Here is a 16,951-nt window from a genome sequence, read left to right as displayed (position 1 = left end):
TGTATTATTGCATGTATCCTGACAATACGACTGCTACGTTATGTTTTTTTGTAGTTTTTGGTCTCATAAAAAATACAAAAGTATGAGTCGATGACGTCAAAATGGTGTCGCCCACAGGGCTTATGGGTAATGTAGTCTCTGTAGTTCACTGGGCTGCCCTGCCCATGTGTTTCGCTGATTTCGTTGAACATTAGAATGAAGTATATTAATACAATTTCAGCGTATTTATCGTGTCTTGTATTTCTTTGTCTCTCTTATGTGTTCCCTTGTGTGTATGTTTTCTTGTATTTCACGTGTCTGCGGCGCTGGTTAATCGACCCGGCACATAAAGCAAACCCACTGTCCTCGTGTTTCTTAGCTCCCGTCTTGTTTGCAAACTTTTCTCCTGTGTTTATTTTACTTTGTCAATAAAACGTGGTTGCCGGGGAAACGGTGCTGCAGAAGTTGTTGCGAGCTGACCTCTAGGAGGTAAACAGTCGGCTTTTGTAATCTAATCAGCGAGCAAAGCTGAAACGTTAGTCTAAAAAGCGCTGGCTGGAGTATTTTGTGGACATTATGCAGAAGAAAAGGAAGAAACGGTGAGTCGCAGGCTGTCGGTAAATATCAGCGCTGGACACCAGCCTCACACCGCTGGGCTCACTGCACCATGAGCGAGTCCGTCGGCGCCTCCTCCTGCTGGGGTGTGTTGCTGCAGGAGTGAGGAGTCTCCGGTCCCCGGTCGCGTCATGATCTGCAAGTGGAGGTGAGAGACGGCGGCGCAGTGGGTGGCAGCGCTGGGAGCCTGGATTTAGTTCCTGGGGTGCTGTGTGTGTGGAGTTTGCATGCTCTGCTCATGTTCTCGTGGCTCCAGTTTTCTGGGGTGCTGTGTGTGTGGAGTTTGCATGCTCTGCTCATGTTCTCGTGGCTCCAGTTTTCTGGGGTGCAAAATTCTGTTTATTTCACAAGACGGACCCGGGCAGCAGCATGTGTCTGCAGCGCTCATCCTGCCTGCATGTTTGCAAACTTTTCTCCTGTGTTTATTTTACTTTGTTAAATAAAACGTGGTTGCTGGGGAAACGGTGCTGCAGAAGTTGTTTCGATCTGACCTCCGGGAGGGAGACAGCTGGCAAAGCCGAAACTTTAGTCTAAAAGGCGCTGGCTGGAGTATTTTGTGGACATTTCGCAGAAGAAAAGGAAGAAGCGGTGAGTCGCAGGCTGTAGCACAGGACTGTCAGGGAAATGTAAGCGCTGGGCTGAGCGAGTCCGTCGGCGCCTCCTCCTGCAGGAGTGAGGAGTCTCCGGTCTCCGGTCGCGTCCTGATCTGCATGTGGAGGTGAAAGGCTGAGAGACGGCGCACATGCTCTGCACATGTTCTCATGTGTCTGGTTTCCTGGAGTGCTGTCTGTGTGGAGTTTGCATGCTCTGCTCATGTTCTCAAGGGTTTCCTGCCGCTTCTGCAGTCCAGTGTTGGTGAGTCTGTCGGGTTGATTGTGTTGTGGTGTGAGTGTGCCCTAAAGGGGTTTTAATAGTATGGGGTTTGTGTGTTCACTTGTATGCAGACCACTGGAGAGACCGGTTGTTTTTTGCCAGGCAGACTAATGGCTGCATATTCAATTCCAGCTACTGATGTTGCCAAACCAGCAAGTGGGACAGTGTTTGAAAACCCTTTCAATGAAAGGTTTGTAGAACAGTGTTGCTATTGTTCTGTTTAATTCGAGGTCACCAAGCTTATAAATGGTCTCACAATGTTTGTCTCTTTTCAGGTTTCTCCGACCCGGAGAGTGAACAAAGAAGTGATAAGGGCCCATAACACCTAAGCTCGGCACTCTCACACTCTTCAGCCACACGAGCTTCCTCCTGGTAAAATACTGGGCAAGCCCCTTTCTGACAGGGACAGTGGAAAACCCCCTGAGGGAGATGGGCTGAGGGGAGGAATAAAACCATCTGAGCCGGAACGGAGCACGCTCCCGATTCCCACCAGACCTGGGAGACCACACAGGCAGCACAAGGGAAGCTGCGGCGCGCGAGTTCACGGAGGCAAGGACCGATTGACGACCACGGGAGACAGTGGCATAGGAACAGAGGTACTGTACAGAGACTTTTAATACCTGAAGGCAAGGAGCGAGAAACCGGCCCGGCTAGCCGCTCCAAACTGAGGGGAATGGAATACAGTTCGTGGGAGGATTTCTAGTGGAACCTGAATGGAGTCTGGGGAAATGGGACCGGCCTCTCATTCACTGGGGCCATCAAAGACTTTACAGGTACGAAGAAGAATCGTTCGAGTGGCCACTCTTCGGTACTTGACAGAAAAGACTGCCGTCCCTCTGGATTCATTATGACCCTTGGAAGGACCTTTTGTTGCTGCTGTTTTCGTTGTGTCTTTGGCTGATGGTGAATGTGGATAGAAAATAAAAAGGTCACTTATACGATACACATGCTTGTCGCTGGTCTGTGTGGGCATTGGTGGATCTGGGAGATCAACAGAACCTGTGGTAATGGAGAGGGGCCCTAGCACCCTGTTTGCATTGCTAGGTGCCGTAGTCATATATGAGGCAGGAAATAATTCTTGTTTGAGGGGTCACCTCACTGTGACACGAACGTGTTGGGAAGACGCGCCAGTTCTGACGTTAGTGCGACGGGTCTGTAGGCATTAAGGCAGGTTCTTGTGTCCTTTTTTGGAACAGGAACAATAACAGAAGATTTGAAGCAGTGTGGCACTGTGCACTGGGACAATGATTGCTTAAAAACGTCTGTAAAGATTGGAGCGAGTTGGCCAGCACAGGGCTGTAGTGTGGCTGGAGATACACAGTCAGGTCCTGCTGCCTTTTTACAGTTTTGCTTTTTGAATAGCCTTAACACATCCTGTTCTTTGCTTCACAGGGCATTCTCAAGACTTGTAAACGGCGTCAAGTCTTCGTGAGAGATTGAGTGTGAGTGGGTGCGGCACTCCAGTTGAGTGGGGGACAATAGCTCATCCCCAGGATGTGAATTATTTGGAGGAGTTGCGAGACTACCATGGACAAGGTCGTTGGAGATCCTTTGTGTTTCAGACCTGCTGTAAAATGTGTTATCTGGTAGAGAGTGATCAAGATGTATCTGAGGGGATTTTCTTTTGGAATTGGTAACAGTTTGGAGACCTGACAGATAAACAGTCTTTGTTAGCAAACAGTTGTTCCAGCTGTGGACAGGAGGGGAAACAAAAGGTAGAGAACACTATTTTTAGAGAAATGGCCCTAAAGGAACAAAACATAGTGTAGGATGCCACTAGCTTAAGTCTTAACAGCACTGCATGAGAGGAGACGCCAGTGTCTATTTGTTCTGAGGGGTCCTCAGAAAGGTCAAAAGGTTGCAAACAGATAGGAGACTGGTTATATGCCTGAAGCTTAGCTAGAGGAACATAACATTGCTGGAATGCTGAGAGGGGAGGTTATCAGAGCCTAATGTTATTGCGAAAAATGGCAACTAGGTATAGAAGATCTGATGAATGTCTGTCCTGTGAATTGTTAAGGGTTTCATGTAATTGTGTGTCCAAGTAGTCCGGACTGCTGTGCTATGTGTTGTTTGTCTTGTGAATTTTCTGTTTTACACCTCTTGTATCCATAGTGGTACGGGCCAAATCCTATTTAAAGGGTGTTGCGAGCACTGGGGTTTGTTGGGAGTGGTAAGTTAGGAGTCTGGAAATGAGAGCAAGGTGCGAGTGGATATGATAAAAAGATTGTTCCTTTATTTTGTTTCTGATACCTGGTGAAGAGACGCAGTGAGTGTTTGTGTGGCCAGCTGCGTCAACTTCAATAAAACTGGCCTTTTGGTTTGTTTGAGTGCTGACTTGCTATGGTGTATTTTTTCTCTCTGTGAACAACACGTCCTACGGCCAACACTACCCACACAGGAGGTGTGTGCGTGACAGCTCCTCAGCTGCAGCAGGAGTCCAAGTGTGCACAGATTTCTTGTTGGGGTTTGTTGTTTGAAGTTTCTGTTTCGATGTAGGAAGCAATTGTGCCAACACGTGGTCCGAGTTATAGCACGCGACGAGAGCTCCCGAAGAGCGCCTGCCTCCTGCCCGATTCGACGTCTAAAATCATCACAGAACGAGAGGAGACAACAGGAATGCAAGTCTCTTCTGGTGAGGAGCCTCCGACACAGCCCCCAGTACTGGGTGTGCAGAAAGAATCCTGTTCTACAGTTGTGGTGCGAAATGGCCTCCAGTCCTTGTCAAATGCTGGGTTTCTCTGGACTGCAGTCCCCTCCGCATTTGGATGATTGTGATTGGTGTTGCTGCAGCTGTGCTGTCCTGAGACTGACTGGTGTCAAGACCAGCTGTACTCTGGGATCAGCAGGGCCTAGTGGTGGTATGAATTGTGGCCTCTGTTTCTCAGGTGTAACAAGTGTTTGATTACTCTGTTCTGTATGTTTATCAATAGTGGGTACTGGCCTAATTCAGCCCTGCACTCGCTGTTAGCTGTTTTTCTCTGCGCAAGGAGGAGTTTCAACAGAGTGTACTCCTGGTCTGTGAGGGGACCCCACACTTCACTGCCGTATAGGGCAATGGGTTGGATTACACTTTCAGATATTTGGAGCCAAATTCTTGTTGGTGGGTTGACATTGAAGAGCCTCCTTCTTATTGCGTAGAAAGCCCTGAGTGCCTTCTCCCTCAGTGCCTTCACTGCCAGGTCAAAACTCCCAGAAGAGCTGATGGTGAGACCGAGATATGTGTAGCTGGATGTGTGCTCCAATGTGTTGTTGTTCAGTGTGAATTTGTACCCGTTTCCCTGAGGTCTGGCTTTCTCCTGGAAAACCATAACTCTGGTCTTGTCCAGATTGACTGGCAGTGCCCAGGTGTGACAGTCCTGCTCCAGCAGTGCCAGGCTCTGCTGTTCTGGGTCCAGATTGACTGGCAGTGCCCAGCTCTGACAGTCCTGCTCCAGCAGTGCCAGGCTCTGCTGTTCTGGGTCCAGATGGGCTGGCAGTGCCCAGGTGTGACAGTACTGCCCCAGCAGTGCCAGGCTCTGCTGTTCTGGGTCCAGTTTGGCTGGCAGTGCCCAGATGTGACAGTCCTGCTCCAGCAGTGCCAGGCTCTGCTGTTCTGGGTCCAGATGAGCTGGCAGTGCCCAGGTGTGACAGTCCTGCTCCAGCAGTGCCAGGCTCTGCTGTTCTGGGTTCAGATGGGCTGGCAGTGACCAGGTCTGACAGTGCTGCTCCAGTAATGCCAGGCTCTGCTGGTCTGGGTCCAGATTGGCTGGCAGTGCCCAGGTCTGACAGTGCTGCTCCAGCAGTGCCAGGCTCTGCTGTTCTGGGTCCAGATGGGCCATCAGAGCCCAGGTGTGAATGTGATGGGATGTGTGGCGGTCTGGTAGGAAGCCAGTCTGACTCTAATGCAGGACATTGTCCTCAGTAAGGAGGGCAGGTTATCAGATATTCAAGATACAACAGTTCCTTCCCCAGGTTACTGTTCACACTGAAGCCCCGGTACCTGTTGGGGTCGAGTCTGTCTCCATTCTTACAGATGGGCGTGATCAGTCCTTGATTCCAGGCCTCAGGGAAACAGCCGGCCGTCAGGACGAGGTTGAGGAGTTTGAGCAGGCTTTGCTGCAGGTCTGAGCTGCAGTTGGGTCAAGCGTTGTTGACTGTGTCTTGGCTACAGGCCTTTTGTGGTCTGAGAGTTGTCTGTTTGTGTATGTGCTTATCTTCTTTAGGGTGTGCATGTAGTGTCTAACCATCTCACAGTATCTGAGGCGCAGCTCAGAGTGGTGTGGTGTTGTTTTAGTTCTGGTAGTTCTCTTCAGTTGTTTCTGCACTCTGTATCAAACCATTTGATATTGTTTCTGAGTGTGTTTCATATGAATGTAGTCATTTTGATTTTAAGGCTAGTTTCTCAAAAACATGGTTTAAATTTATGAACGATTTGTTGGTTTGATACAGAGCGTTTTGAAATGTAAGGGATCAAGTAATGGGTTTATTTGCTGCTGAAAAGAGAAGAAAGAAAAAAAAGAAATGAGACAATTAGCTTGTAATGAGTTTATAACAACAGTAATTAGATTCCTGCAAGCACTCTTTTCATTGTCCAACAACTGAAAGCTTTTAGGTATAAAGGAAGGGTCCTCTAATATTTGATGTGTGAGATTGTCGTTCTATTGGAGACGTTAGTGAGTCTGAGGATTTGTGTTAATACGACAATACTGCTAGTACTATTAATAATACAGCATGGCAAGACTTCTTTCAGTCATTTCCCACCCCTCCACCTCAGTGAATCACACATGTTAAACTTCCATCTCGTGTTCCAGATCAGACATGAGCAATCCTATATTACAAATACTTACCACCAGACAATTTAACCAGACAATAATTTAAGCAATTATTAATTCAACAGAAGCAGCAGGACGAGTAAAGTGCCCCTCTGATGGCCGGTCCGTGGAATTAAACTGGAAAATTTATTAGAAATGATTATTCTTACAATAATGTGCCAATGGCGCCGCTTGGTGGTCATTCAGCAAAATTTCACCGAAAGTTTTTTTAATTCAAATACCGTTAGTAATGTTCGTATTAATACGTTATTTTAATTTTAAATATATTTAAGCATTTTCAACAGCAAAGAATGCAAAGAATACATTGCATTGCAAACAAGAGTAATGAATGAATGAATGAATGTATTGTACATGGATACAAAATACAAAATAAATACAATAAACCCAAAATTAAAATAAAATTCAAAAGGCGCGAGTCGATGACGTCAGAAGGAAGTCGCCCACAGGGCGTATGGGTAATGTAGTTTCTGTAGTTCTGTGGCTCGCACTGCCCACGTGTTTCGGTGATTTGATTGAACATCAGAATTAATTATATTGTACCATTTCAGCGTGTTTATCGTGTCATGGATTTCCATGACTGTCTTGTGGGTTCTCTTGTGTGTCATGTTTATTTTAGTGGGTGGCAGTGCTGGGGCCCTGAACTGTAATCATTCGTGTTACTCATCATCATTGTTACTGTGACCCCCCTGGGAGGAGTGGACCTTTGTAAGATTCCTGTCCTGGCAAGCAGCAGGTGAGAGTTTGCTGTCCGACTCAATTACACCTCCGCTACCTCATTTCACCTCTTTCACCAGCCTGTAAAGGGGGTTGTGATAGTATGGGGTCTTTCTCTTTAACAACCTCAAACCGCAGGAAAGAAATGCTTCATTTATAAGATTGAAATATAACCAGAAAGTATAAAAATAGCTATTTGTGTGTATCATGTCAGAAATATTTGTTTTTATTTTAAAAGAATTTAGAAGAGAAATATGATTAATAAGGCAGTAGAATCCATTTAAACTGTCATTTTCCTGTTTAGGTTGGAAAGTTTAATTTGATCAAGTCCACTTGAGTGCCTAAGCAACTGTTTGGGTAGTTTGGCTGGTGTGGTGGTGCTCTCCAAATACCTGATCCAAACGGACAGAGAGACAAAGTGAGAAAGAAAAGGTGTAAATAACAGACATATCATATGCAGAATACAGTAATGTGCTGTTCAGCACAGTGACCTAGAGTGAAGATGGAAATCAGTCATTCTAGTGCTCTCAATGGTTTTCCATTACAAACGGACCAGGGCTTCCTGAGACACAGGCAGTTGGAGTTATATAGAGTTAGAGGTTGTTTTCACGGCACCAGCCGACTAAAGCAGAGACCTCCTTCCACTCCAGATTTTTTTTTTTTATTTGGGTGGGATCATCTGGAGTCTTGATTCCTTTCACGGAGTCAGCAGTAGATACACAGCTGTTAGCATAGGAGGAGTACAGAAGAGGTGACAGCAGTGCTGGGGACCCTGGTATCTCTTCCACTGAGGACCCTCTGTCACAACCAGAGGTGTGAAATTGAAATTGTTTGGAAGGAATGGGAAGCTAAAGGCAGAGTCACAATCTCTGATTCATGTAATCAAAACAGTAAGTTCTTTCCTCAGGCAGCTTCGTTAGAACATTTTAAATAGATGTAAAAGTGTATTTACAGACTATATCAGCCCTTATCTTTATTAACCTGGTTTAATCTTTTTTTCAGAAGTGTAAATATATTATACTATGTACCCCTGATGGTATTATTGATGTGCTATAAATATACTCTTGTTTGTATTGTATCTCTTTTTATTGCTACCATAAAAAGTTAAAAAGAACTGCACTTTCGAGAAATGTCCACTGGGCGGCGACAGAGATACACGAGTCTATGGCGGCGAGTCCAATAGCGCCTCCGTACAGATCCTCGTTGTGCAGAGATTGAAAATCAATACAGATGATAACTGTGACGTTTGTGACAGCAACTCTGAAAGATAACGTAAAGAAGGAAACTAATATTGACATTACTTTTAAAGAAGTTAAATAATACTACATTTTAAACCTATTGAAAGTAATATGAAAATATCGTTTGTATTTAAAAAAATATGATACTTCCACGATATAATAATTAACGAAATGCTGTGAGAGGAGACCCATGTTTGAACACTTTAAAACGGATGTAAATGCGTCTGTACAGACAATTTGAAACATGTATGGACCTCATCTGCTTTTGTTTACTATTAAACAAGATTACTTGTTTAATCTTTTTCCATAACATGTACATGTATTATCGTATGTACCCCTGACTATACTCTGTGTTATATGTATTCTTGTTTTTATGGCATGTATTGTTGTTATAATTAAAAATAAAAAGACGCGAATCGATTACGTCAAAAGGAAGTCGCCACAGGGCTTGTGGGAAATGTAGTCTTTATAGTGCTCTGGACTGCGCTCCACACGTGTTCCGCAGATTTGATTGAGCATCAGAATTAATTATACAATGTCAGTGTATTTACCGTGTCGCGGTTTTCTATGTCTGTCTTACAAGACGGACTCGGCAGGAGCTCTTTCTTGCTCTCCGGAGTGAAGCTGCTCTGGGAAGAGACGAGCAAATCTTCAGACTCTTTGTAAATGAGACATCATGACAGCTGTGCCGACCTGCTCTTTATTGACCTGTTGAACCTGTTTGTATAAAAAGCAGGAGTCTTGTGTACCCCTGATTGTGTTATGTGTACTCTAGTGTGTTTGCAGCGCTCGTCCTGCCTGGTTTATCAACTCGACACAGAAACAAAACCCACTGCCGTCGTGTTTGTGGGTTTCTGAGCTCTCTTGTCTTGTTTGCAAACTTTTCTCCTGTGTTTATTTTACTTTGTTAAATAAAACGTGGTTGCCGGGGCAACGGAGCTGCAGTAGTTGTTGCCGGGGCGGGTCTGACCTCCAGCAGGTCAACAGGCGACTTTTTTAATCTAATCTGCGAGAAAAACAGAAATTTAAGAAACCTTAGTCTAAAAAGCGCTGGCTGGAGTATTTTGTGGAAGAAACGGTGACTCGCAGGCTGTGGGACAGGACTATCAGGGACACATCAGCGCTGGACACCAGCCTCACACCGCTGGGCTCACTGGGCATGATCTGCAGGTGGAGGTGAAAAGGTGAGAGACGGCGGCGCAGTGGGTGGCAGCGCTGGGAGCCTGGATTTAGTTCCTGTGGTGTTGTCTGTGTGGAGTCTGCATACTCTGCCCCTGTTCTCATGGGTCTGGTGTCCTGGGGTGCTGTCTGTGTGGAGTCTGCATGCTCTGCCCCTGTTCTCATGGGTTCAGTTTCCTGGGGTGCTGTCTGTGTGGAGTTTGCATAATCTGCCAGTGTTCTCAAGGTTCCTGTTCATGGGGTGCTGTCTGTGTGGAGTCTGCATGCTCTGCCTGTGTTCTCATGGGTCCTGTTCATGGGGTGCTGTCTGTGTGGAGTCTGCATGCTCTGCCCCTGTAATCATGGGTCTGGTGTCCTGGGGTGCTGTCTGTGTGGAGTCTGCATGCTTTGCCCCTGTAATCATGGGTCTGGTTTCCTGGGGTGCTGTCTGTGTGGAGTCTGCAAGCTCTGCCCCTGTTCTCATGGGTCCTGTTCCTGGGGTGCTGTCTGTGTGGAGTCTGCATGCTCTGCCCCGTTGTCATGGGTCTGGTTTCCTGGGGTGCTGTCTGTGTGGAGTCTGCCTGCTCTGCCCCTGTTCTCATGGGTTCAGTTTCCTGGGGTGCTGTCTGTGTGGAGTCTGCATGCTCTGCCCCATGTTCTCATTTGTCTGGTTTCCTGGGGTGGAGTCTGCATGGTCTGCCCCTGTTCTCATGGGTCTGATGTCCCGGGGTACTGTCTGTGTGGAGTCTGCATGCTCTCCCCCTGTTCTCATTGGTCTGGTTTCCTGGGGTGCTGTCTGTGTGGAGTCTGCATGCTCTGCCCCTGTTTTCAGGGGTCTGGTTTCCTGGGGTGCTGTCTGTGTGGAGTCTGCATGCTCTGCCCCAGTTCTCATGGGTCTGGTGTCCCGGGGTGCTGTCTGTGTGGAGTCTGCATGCTCTGCCCCTGTTCTCATGGGTCTGGTGTCCCGGGGTGCTGTCTGTGTGGAGTCTGCATGCTCTGCCCCTGTTCTCATGGGTCTGGTGTCCTGGGGTGCTGTCTGTTTGGAGTCTGCATGCTATTCCCCTGTTCTCATGGGTTCAGTTTCCTGGGGTACTGTCTGTGTGGAGTCTGCATGCTCTGCCCCTGTAATCATGGGTCAGGTGTCCTGGGGTGCTGTCTGTGTGGAGTCTGCATGCTCTGCCCCTGTAATCATGGGTCTGGTGTCCTGGGGTTCTGTCTGTGTGGAGTCTGCATGCTCTGCCCCTGTTCTCATGGGTCTGGTTTCCTGGGGTGCTGTGTGTGTGGAGTCTGTATGCTCTGCCCCTGTTCTCATGGGTCTGGTTTCCTGGGGTGCTGTCTGTGTAGAGTCTGCATGCTCTGCCCCTGTTCTCATGGGTCCTGTTCCTGGGGTGCTGTCTGTGTGGAGTCTGCATGCTCTGCTCCGTTGTCATGGGTCTGGTTTCCTGGGGTGCTGTCTGTGTGGAGTCTGCGTGCTCTGCCCCTGTTCTCATGGGTTCAGTTTCCTGGGGTGCTGTCTGTGTGGAGTCTGCATGCTCTGCCCCTTGTTCTCATGGGTCTGGTTTCCTGGGGTGGAGTCTGCATGCTCTGCCCCTGTTCTCATTGGTCTGGTTTCCTGGGGTGCTGTCTGTGTGGAGTCTGCATGCTCTGCCCCTGTTTTCATGGGTCTGGTGTCCTGGGGTGCTGTCTGTGTGGAGTCTGCATGCTCTGCCCCTGTTTGCATGGGACTGGTGTGCTGGGGTGCTGTCTGTGTGGAGTCTGCATGCTCTGCCTGTGTTCTCATGGGTCTGGTTCCTGGGGTGCTGTCTGTGTGGAGTCTGCATGCTCTGCCCCTGTTCTCATGGGTCTGGTGTCCTGGGGTGCTGTCTGTGTGGAGTCTGCATGCTCTGCCCCTTTTCTCATGGGTCTGGTTTCCTGGGGTGCTGTCTGTATGGAGTCTGCATACTCTGCCCCTGTTCTCATGGGTCTTGTTCCTGGGGTGCTGTCTGTTTGGAGTTGATTAAAATAGTGACCTCCTTCCTCTACAGATTTTTTTTTTATTCTGGTGGGATCATCTGCAGACTTGATTCCTTTCACAGCAGTAGATACACAGTTGTTAGCATAGGAGGAGTAAAGAAGAGGTGACAGCAGTGTTGGGACCCTGGTATCTCTTCCACTGAGGACCCTCTGGCACAACCAGAGGTGTGAAATTGCCTCCATTCTTTGTAAAATTAAAGGTTTCTCTGGACTGCAGTCCCCTCCCGCTTCGCTTTGGATATGCTGTGCTGTTCTCTACAACAGAAGACCCTTTGTTTGGAAGGAATGGGAAGCTAAAAGCAGAGTCACAATCTCTGATGCATCTAATCAAAACAGTAAGTTCTTTAAAACAACTAAAAAAAACTGTCATAAAGTAAAAACGAATTTGCAAGTCAAGGTGCACCACTTAAACCCCCAGGAAAACAAAATCCCCACCTGATCGTATCCCAGTTGAGGAGAAAGCCAGGGCTGCAATGCCAACCAGTCCGTCACTCCAGGTGTCCCGACACACGAGTAAAAACCTTTCCTGTTCATCACCTGTCAGGTTTCAAGTCAGAAGGATGGGCGTCTCCAGGCCGGTCTCTGCAGCTGAGGCTCTGAGGAGCTCCTGACAGACATTAGTGGAGCTTCGCTTTCAACACCACTGTGGTCAGTAAAGGTTTAATATTCTTAAACACTGAGAGCTGGAGTTTCTCTGAATGTTATTTGATCACAGCAGCCATGTTTCATTCACACCAGAATTCACAACACACACTAACAGTGCAAGTTAACGTGACCGTAAAAATACGCATTGTATTACATAATATATTTGTAAAGCAGCCTGAAGGTGCTGATTTCACAGGCATCTGTCTAATGTGCTGTAGAGTGGGCCTGCTGGACGATGGATGGACAAGTCGCCCCTTCCTGCAGATGCCGTACTTTGACACCAGAGGAGTGAAAACATTTGTAGAAAAGTCATTTTCAGATGCGTTGTGTTTTCTTTAGAGAGGGAGTCTTCATTATCCCCGAGGTGGATGTGTTTCACGGCAGCAGGCAATATATAGAAAAGCACACAAACTAACAACACACAGGCACATGCCCAAGAGTCATCTGTTGAGATCACACACTGTATTATTATTATTGAGAGACAGACTCACTGTTCCTCAGGCTGGGACAGGAGATCACACACTGTATTATTATTGAGAGACGGGCTCACTCTCTGTTCCTCAGGCTGGGACAGTAGATCACACACTGGATTATTATTATTGAGAGACAGGCTCACTGTCTGTTCCTCAGGCTGGGACAGGAGATCACACACTGTATTATTATTATTGAGAGACAGGCTCACTGTCTGTTCCTCAGGCTGGGACAGGAGATCACACACTGTATTATTATTATTATTGAGAGACAGGCTCACTGTCTGTTCCTCAGGCTGGGACAGGAGATCACACACTGTATTATTATTATTGAGAGACAGGCTCACTGTCTGTTCCTCAGGCTGGGACAGGAGATCACACACTGTATTATTATTATTGAGAGACAGGCTCACTGTCTGTTCCTCAGGCTGGGACAGGAGATCACGCACTGTATTATTATTATTGAGAGACAGGCTCACTGTCTGTTCCTCAGGCTGGGACAGGAGATCACACACTGTATTATTATTATTATTGAGAGACAGGCTCACTGTCTGTTCCTCAGGCTGAGACAGGAGATCACACACTGTATTATTATTATTGAGAGACAGGCTCACTGTTCCTCAGGCTGGGACAGGAGATCACACATTGGATTATTATTATTATTGAGAGACAGGCTCACTGTTCCTCAGGCTGGGGACAGGAGATCACACACTGTATTATTATTATTGAGAGACAGGCTCACTGTCTGTTCCTCAGGCTGGGGACAGGAGATCACACACTGTATTATTATTATTATTGAGAGACAGGCTCACTGTTCCTCAGGCTGGGACAGGAGATCACACACTGTATTATTTCTCTCCCAGCAGGACTCGACATTGTTCTGATTCTGACAGATTTGCGATATGATCTGTTTTATTGGTGAATAATGTTCGTCTTGTTCCAGAATATTTCTCACCGTGCGGCAGAAAGTGTATCTCTCTTTCCTTTTTTTCTTTCGGCAATGGGAGCACAGCCTGTCCTCTCTGGACATTCGGGTCTTTGTCAGCCAGTTGCTCTGGCCTGATTGTGTCTCTGAACCTGTACTTGACAGGGTCTGTATCTCTTTGCTGTTTCTTAGCCTGGTCAAATATCCAGCTAGTGTTTATTGTGTGGATCGTCTGTTTAGGATTCTGTAGCATTCCAGTTTGGAGGATGTTTTTACTCTTTTGGATGGAGTATCTACAGGCTGTTTGTCCCATTTAGTGTAATCTTGCTCACTGAGGGGATCCCACACTTCACTGCAGTATAGGGTAAAGGGTTCGATTGCACTTTTGAATATTCAGAGCCAATTGTATTTGGGGGACTGATGTTGTAGAGCCTCTTTTTACTGCCATGGAAAGCCCTGTGTGCCTTCTCCTTCAGTGACTTCACTGCCAGGAAAACTCCCAGATGAACTGATTGTCTGTTAGAAGTATGTGTTTCAAAGTGTTGTTGTTCACTGTGAAGTTGTAACTGTTTTCCTGAGATCTGGATCTGTTCTGGGAACCAATGACTCTGGTCTCACGCAGAAGGGCTATCAGTGTCCAGGTCTGACAGTCCTGCTCCAGCAGTGCCAGGCTCTGCTGTTCTGGGTCCAGATGGGCTGGCAGTGCCCAGGTGTGACAGTCCTGCTCCAGCAGTGCCAGGCTGTTCTGGGTCCAGATGGGCTGGCAGTGCCCAGGTGGAGGGCCGGTTATCAGCAACCCAACTGACAAGATTAAGAGCAGCACCAAAATTAGACAGTGTGGTTGCCAGTAAATATGGTTGCAATACTATGATTTAATTATCTACTTTAGAATTTAATTCATCTTTAGTGTCCTGAAGCTAATTTGTTGTTTTCATCAAAACCTTAAACATAAAACATACATGACAATAATAAAATACAACAATGGTACATTACCATTATGCATAATATCATAAGATTAAAATTAAATCAGACAATTAGCTTGTAAAAAGTTCATAACAGTAATTGGATTCCTGCAAGCAATATTTTAATTGTTCAACATCTGAAAGCTTTTAGGTATAAAAGAAGGATCTTCTAATATTTGTTGTGTGAGATTAAGATGTCGCTCTGTTGTATATTTTGAGAATATTGCAAATACCACCAGACAATGTAACATTTTCTCATAATTCATCCATCATGAAACTTAAAATAGTTTTCAAATCCACAGTGCACAGGCTTCATTTTCCATAATTCATCACATCTTCCCGTAAAGAAAAGCGCGATATAAGTGAAAGCAATTATTATGAATTCAATAGAAGCAGTAGGAGAAGTGCCCCCTCTGTTGGCCGATCCGTGGAATTAAACTGGAAAAATACATTTTGATTCTTACAGAAATAGTGCAATGGCGCCACCTTGTGGCCATTAAGCAAAATTTCACCTTCAAAACTTTTTAAATTGAAAATACCGTTAACAGAATGTAAGTTTAATAGTTTTTAGTTCTTAAATTTTATTTATTAATAGTTCATTTAAAAAAATATGTAAGCATTATCGAACACAATACAAACAAGAGTACAGATAACATTTCAAGACAAAAGCATCACAGGGGTACATATTATAAAATAAATACAAATTATAAAAAGGTGAAACAAATTGAAGTCTGCACCGCTTTCATATTTTTACAATTTGAAACAGTCTGCAGATTCTCCTTTACATCCATATTAAAATGCTCAAACATAGGATTTTTCCCAGACCATTTCATTTTGTGTACATGATAATGTGCCATTCTAATAAAGTTACAAACGATATTTTTGTATCGTTTTCGATGGGGCTGAGATTGAACATGCCATCTATTTCTTCAAAGCAAATATAAATATTGGTCTATTTTTTAATATAATTTGCAACTTAGTCCAGAAAGGTTTAACCATGGGACATAACCATGGTCAGCAGCCATATCACCCTGCAACTCACAACTGGCAACCCACTGAAGCTAAGCAGGTGTGAGCCTGGTCAGTACCTGGATGGGAGACCTCCTGGGAAAAACTAAGGTTGCTGCTGGAAGAGGTGTTAGTGGGGCCAGCAGGGGGTGCTCACCCTGTGGTCCATGTGGGTCCTAATGCCCCAGTATAGTGATGGGGACACTATACTGTAAACAGGCGCCGTCCTTCGGATGAGACGTAAAAACCGAGGTCCTGACTCTCTGTGGTCATTAAAAATCCCAGGGTGCTTCTCGAAAAGAGTAGGGGTGTAACCCCGGCATCCTGGCCAAATTTCCAATTGGCCCTTACCAATCATGGCCTCCTAATAATCCCCTTCTATGAATTGGCTACATTACTCTGCTCTCCTCCCCACTGATAGCTGATGTGTGGTGAGCGTTCTGGTGCACTATGGCTGCCGTCGCATCATCCAGGTGGATGCTGCACATTGGTGGTGGTGGAGGGGAGTCCCCATTACCTGTAAAGTGCTTTGAGTGGAGTGTCCAGAAAAGCGCTATATAAGTGTAAGCAATTATTATTATTATTATTATAACCAAAATAAATATAGAAAAGTTACTAATGTCACAATAAAACACATTTATCACTTATCTCAATTTTAAATCGCTGGACAACAAGGGTCTCAACTGGGTAAGTATGATTAATTATTTTGTATGAAACCTCCTTAACCTTATTAGTTATACAATATTTATTCGGCAGCATCCACATTTGCTTTTCCAATCAACCCATTTTACAAATGAGGAATTCCAATATACTGTAACAGCAAGGATATTGTCATCTTGCAACAGAGATCTTAATTTATTACATCCACAAATATTCATATAATTGTTTAGTCTCCAAGTAACGCTCCTAGATTTTTTTCAAGACTAACTATGAGCTGGACTTTAGTTTGTAAAAATACTCTTCACCTAATTGTTAGAATTGAGGAGAAGCTTACGGGGATCTTTAAAACTTATAAACATGTAGCCCGTTAACTATGTTGAATTACAAAGTGTCTATTTCTGCTCATCATAAGCGTCTGCAATTTAATTTTCAGCAGAGTGTATTTGATGAAAAATGTAATCAAACAAAAACTGATTTGCAGCTCACAGTGCAGCTCTTAAAACACTCTTCACACTTTAAAAGCGTCAGAATCGAGGAGAAGCTCACAGGTGTACTTAAAACTTATACACATGTAGCCTGTCAACTATATTGAATTAACAGGATCTCTGGAACATCAGCATGTCATGCGATTGAGTTTATCTGGGAGAAGGATCTGGCTGAACAGCGGAATAGGGTCTGGAAAGATGTACTGTACACAGTGTCTATTTCTGTACATCATCAACTTAAGCAATTTAATTTTCTGCACAGAGTGCATTTGATGTGTGGGAAACAGTCTAATGCAGCCATCTGTAACAGACTTGTGCTTGTGTTGGAAAGAGGAGAGCTGTCTGTTTTTCATGTAGGATTTGGAAATGCTCCCGGTTAGTGCAATATCGGT

At 45.5% G+C, this 16,951-nt stretch overlaps 1 long non-coding RNA gene across 2 annotated transcripts in view; it reads left to right on the top strand.

Moving 5' to 3' along the window:
• Positions 1 to 11,547: 11,547 nt before the first annotated feature.
• The window catches only part of LOC138225139 (uncharacterized), a 28,428-nt gene continuing 23,024 nt past the window's right edge, over positions 11,548 to 16,951 (top strand). For both annotated transcript variants that reach the window (XR_011183712.1, XR_011183713.1), the window contains exons 1-2: positions 11,548 to 11,739; positions 11,949 to 12,052. This is a non-coding gene — a long non-coding RNA (uncharacterized lncRNA). The remainder of the gene's footprint in view (positions 11,740 to 11,948; positions 12,053 to 16,951) is intronic.

The sequence above is a fragment of the Lepisosteus oculatus genome, chromosome 26 (assembly GCF_040954835.1).
Source record: "Lepisosteus oculatus isolate fLepOcu1 chromosome 26, fLepOcu1.hap2, whole genome shotgun sequence".
Classification (NCBI taxonomy): domain Eukaryota; kingdom Metazoa; phylum Chordata; class Actinopteri; order Semionotiformes; family Lepisosteidae; genus Lepisosteus; species Lepisosteus oculatus.
Note: the sequence above shows the minus strand (reverse complement) of the source record. Positions and strands in the feature narration are given on the sequence as shown.